The sequence below is a fragment of the Lissotriton vulgaris genome, chromosome 12 (genome assembly GCF_964263255.1).
Source record: "Lissotriton vulgaris chromosome 12, aLisVul1.2, whole genome shotgun sequence".
Classification (NCBI taxonomy): Eukaryota; Metazoa; Chordata; class Amphibia; order Caudata; family Salamandridae; genus Lissotriton; species Lissotriton vulgaris.
Genome location: NC_141700.1, coordinates 283,526,013 through 283,531,282, shown reverse-complemented (window position 1 = coordinate 283,531,282; position 5,270 = coordinate 283,526,013).

Here is a 5,270-nt window from a genome sequence, read left to right as displayed (position 1 = left end):
CAAAATAGGCTTACAAAAAGCACTCACGGCTCTGGCAACTTACAATGGTAAAAATAAGCTGGTGTCCAACCCATCCAAATCCAAAATAGTAATTTTCGGGCATTACCCCCCAAAAAAACTAGCAAAATGGAGGCTCGGCCAGTTGACTTTGGACTGCAAAGCATTACAACTACTTGGGAGTCTGGTTTAGCGAAACAGGCCGGTCAGGAGTCCATCTTCACAAAATTCAAACCAAAGGGAAAAGCATCACTTACGCCCTTTGCAAGCTACACACCACTCTACATAGCCCCACAACAATGGCCATTCAAAGAGTTTTGAGGGCAAAATAATTGCCTTCCCTTAATTACGCACAACAGGCGTTTCCAGGAAAACTACCCAAAGACCTTGAAAAAATCCACTGTACCGCACATAAAAAGCTATTCCATCTACCTGCCTGCACCAGGAACACTCTAGTGTGATTAGAATTCAATTTGAACCAACAAAAATTGGAAGAGATGGCTTCCCTGAGTAAATACTTCGATTTCACAATAGCGGCAAAAGAGAATACAATGAAGGCAGTTTTTAAAAAGTTTCTTCTTGGAACCTGGCAACCCTTGGTCAGCCACCCTCGTTGCGGCCACAGGCCTTCTGAAATTATCACTAGAGAACTGGGACGCCGAGACAATCAAGTACTCTGCCATCAAAAGTATAATTAAAAAGCAAGTCCCTCTTTGCTCTCGCACCTTGGACTTGGAATCGCTGGCAAAAAGAGGCTTCTACGAGTCCCAAAGCCTCCCAAACACAGAGCACAACCCTAAACTTCACCTCACGCAGGCCGTGGTTTGAGAAGCCTTACACAGGATATTAGCGTTCAGACTACACCCCCTCCCCCTCAAAGAATTATACACCACCGAGTCGACAAGAATGGCGATCATGGAGTGCCGGCTCTGCAAATATAAACGTGAGTCTTTGGCCCACCTCCTACTTTGCTGCCCGGCCCTGCGATTAGCTTGCAGACTTTACCTTAGGCCCATCTTGTTACAACTGGGTACGCGAACTGCAAAGGATGCACTCCATCTACTGTATACACTGAACATAGTGAAGCAGATGTCTACGTATGGTAAATTTGTCCAACAGACCAGCATGAAGCTGATGTCCACTCCCTGCTAAGCGACCAGATAAGCATCTGCGCCGAGGTCACATGACATCTTGTACCACTCGATTAGATCAACCGGAGCAGACACAGCCAATGGCTAAGCTAAAAAAAAAACGTATGTTGGACTGAAAGACTATGGACCTTTAGCCCCTCAGATTTTAACTACACAGATTTTCTTTTAAAATGTTTATCCTTTTAAAAAATGTCGCCTTCTTTGTATCTTGCTTTTAATTTAATGGTTTTGAGTAACCAAGCAATAAATCATTCATTCATTCCTTCATTCATTCATACAGGTTGGCAGAGTATCCTAAATAGCAACCCATCTGGAGTATCAGAGTCCTACATACAGAGTGCAGGGCAGCAGGTTAAATGAGTTTCACTCCATGAGAAAGTAACTCAATTACCCTCACTTAGGGCAACTCATTCCAGCCTTAAAGACAGTAATGTCCTCTGATGACATATTGTTAGCAAAGGAATCTAAAGCAGGCTTTGTCAGCCTTGGAGAAAAAGTCTTTGATAAAATATCATGATCACTGTAACTTCATCCATCCTGCTACAGTCTCGACAAATTATAATTATGCCAAGGACCCCACTAAAAAGGTACTGAGGGCCCTCATATTCGATGAACTTATTTAATGACATGCAAAAGTATTCAATTTGAGGTTGACTTACCATGTAAATGGATAAAGAAAGGCCAAGCGCAAAGGAATGAATTCTTTTTATTTTTGGTCTCAGCAACGCATTCGGTATATTCGGCAGATTTAAAGGGCCACTGTTAGTCCATTAGAACTAGGGCAGAGTGCTGAGGAAAGGGTTATTTTTTTTTTGGTCTCAGCAACACAGAGAAATTCTCTTCGGCAACACTTGCACCTTTTATCATTCGGTATATTCAGCAGATTAAAAAGTCCACTGTTAGTCCATTAGAACTTGGGCCGAGTGGCGAGGAACGGGTTCTTTTTTTTTGGTCTCAGCAACGCAGAGAAATTCTCTTCGGCAACACTGCCATCTCTGGACATTCTGTATATTCTGCAGATGGAAAAGTCCACTGTTAGTCCATTAGAACTTGGGCAGAGTACTGAGGAATGGGTTTTTTTTGGGTCTCAGCAATGCAGAGAAATTCTCTTTTGCAACATTTGCACCTTTTATCATTCGGTATTTTCTGCAGATTAAAAAGTCCACTGTTAATCCATTAGGACTTGCACCGAGTGCCGAGGAATTGTTTTTTTTTGTCTCAGCAAATCAGAGAAATTCTCTTCTGCAACACTGCTATCTCTGGTCATTCGGTATATTCTGCAGATGGAAAAGTTCACTGTTAGTCCATTAGAACTTGCGCAGAGTGCCGAGGAATTGGTTTTTTTTTTGGTCTCAGCAAAGCAAGAAATTATCTTCTGCAACACTGCTATCTCTGGTCATTCTGTATATTCTGCAGATTGAAAAGTCCACTGTTAGTCCATTAGAACTAGGGCAGAGTGCTGAGGAAAGGGTTATTTTTTTTTGGTCTCAGCAACGCAGAGAAATTCTCTTCGGCAACACTGCCACCTCTGGTCATTCGGTATATTCTGCAGATGGAAAAGTCCACTGTTAGTCCATTAGAACTTGAATATTTTCCAAGAAATGCAATGCAATAACAAACAGGTTTTAGAAGCATTAGTAATCAGTATCATGGATACCGTAATATTGTGAAAATCCACAGCTTACTCAAAATGTGAATCTCAGTTTTAATGTACAACCTAGCATACATTTCTCAATCCTGTGCCTCATTTGCTACCACACGCTACACAACTCTAGCAGCTATATCAGGACACAGATAAAAATATGCTATTGCCAGCCAAGTGATGGCCTCCCCTTCTCAGCGCAATTCTTTTAGGGTATGATACATCAATATCAATCAAATGATCTGATGAGGTGAGGGAGGAAGGTTTACGCTACAGTTAGTGGGGATAATAAAAGCCATGAACAACAGATTAACATCCCCATTTAGTACATCACTCTCAGTTAAGCTATAGAGCAGTCGAGAACATTGTGACTAACGACACCTTCAAACAAATGGACAAGTCTCAAATAATGCCCTAGCTTCTGTCATCTGACCATATATGTCTTCAGCTGGGCGCCTTGTTTACCCTGCTACCCATTTCAATAGCATGATGAATGCCTCCTAGCGCTTGCTAGGCAACTAATTGTCCCTCATGTCAGATGACATTCTGCTCTAACTTTATGATGTCAGGACAACACTTGACCAATCACCCTGGGTGACGAGGACACACAGGAGAAGGAGACATCAGCAATTATGGACTAGGTAAGTCTCTTTAATAATGACAGCATGGCATGTAGGAGGTGTAACGGGAAAGTAATCTGAACCACTGAAAGCATTGTCCTCATTTTGGAAGTGGGATGGAGCTACAAGATGTCAGATGATCCTAAATAGCAACCCATCTGGAGTATCAGAGTCCTACATACAGAGTGCAGGGAAACAGGTTAAATGAGTTTCACTCCATGAGAAAGTTACTCAATCGCCCTCGCTGAACGAAACTCATTCAGCCTCAAAGACAGTAATGTCCTCTGATGACATATTGTTAGCACAGATATCTAAAGCAGACTTTGTCAGCCTTGGAGACAACATTTTTGATAAAATATCAATGTCACTGTAACGTCATCCATATTGCTACAGTCTCGACAGAAATTATGATTATCCAATTACCCCACTAAAAAAGGACTGATGGCCCTCAGATTCTATGAACTCATTTAATGACAAGTGATGGAGTGAGGTGGAGAAACAAAATTTTATATACCTCTCATGAAGTCACTTTCTCATAACAATAACATGAATTAATCGTGTGGTTTTGAAAAATAATCAACATAGAATAGAATGCACACACACAAATACACGTGGGAAACTAATTTGCTCATGTTGCAAACTATAATCGACTAATTAAGTGATGTTGTTACCTTAAAAAAATAATGCCACAGCTATAAACTAAACAAAAGCGGCATGAATGTGCTTTCTGTTTGTTTATTTGTGGCAAAAACATGAAGACTGGTGAGTAAATCATGCATATATGTTGCTTTATCTGCTAGCTAATAACAGGGATACCTTAGAAAGGGGGAGGTAAACAGAAGGGTTATAGTTCAAATATTAACATTTTATTGTGTTTGTTTCTATAATAGTTCTCTTTCTGGCCTGTGAGGCCTAGAACAAAATGGAAGTTTCTGTGACTCCAAGATTAAAGCGCTGTACGCATGCGCAGGGGTGAAAGGAATTGTAGGCTAGCTCGAGATGACTGTGCCTGTGCAGAATGGGTCAAGGACAGCGAGCCCTGAAAGTCTGACTGAGTGCCAACAGAAATAAACTTCTGCATCGTGTGCATGGGAAGAAATGCGAAAATAAATTAAGGACACAAGTGAAATGGACATAAGCTAAAACAAAGACCTCTTTCACATTTGATGATTGTGCGGAATCGGAACAATAAAATGATGAGGTTATGCTCATCCACCCCTTGTTTTGACCAATCAGAACTGTTGAAGACCCGAAGTGTTTTAAAGTTTAGATAGATTAGTTAGTGAAAAAGGGTATAAAAGAGTATGTTCGGACTTAAGAAAAAACGCTCTTCTTTGATTTCCATCTGTGTATCTTGACATGCTGCAGGAATGCTGAATTTTCCTGAGGCGTAAGGACTTTGAATTTTTCTGAACTTTTAGGTGAGGCTAAATAACTAGAGAGAATAGGGAAATGATCTTTGGGAACTATTATGTCTTTTGCTAATATTCATGTCCTATAATCTCAATAATATGCTTATTTTCTGAGGTTTGAATTAAATGTAATATAAATGTATGAGTTAAAATTCTTTCTTTTCCTTAAAACTATTTTGCAGTAAACAAATAAATAAATGAATAAATACAGGTCATGCTGGAAGATTCTTTTTGAAAACAAATTAGAAAAAATGGATAACTAAGCAGGTCTTGTTCATCCTTAGCCTAATTTTTACTAGCAGATCCATCGACAAATAATGGTGGTGTGTCTGAATGAATTGTCTTATTAATAATTCATGGTAAAACAATTTAAACTGCAGATGTATATATTCTAAATATTTAGATTAATTTACACACTCCACAATGATGCAGTAGCTCTCCTTTGATC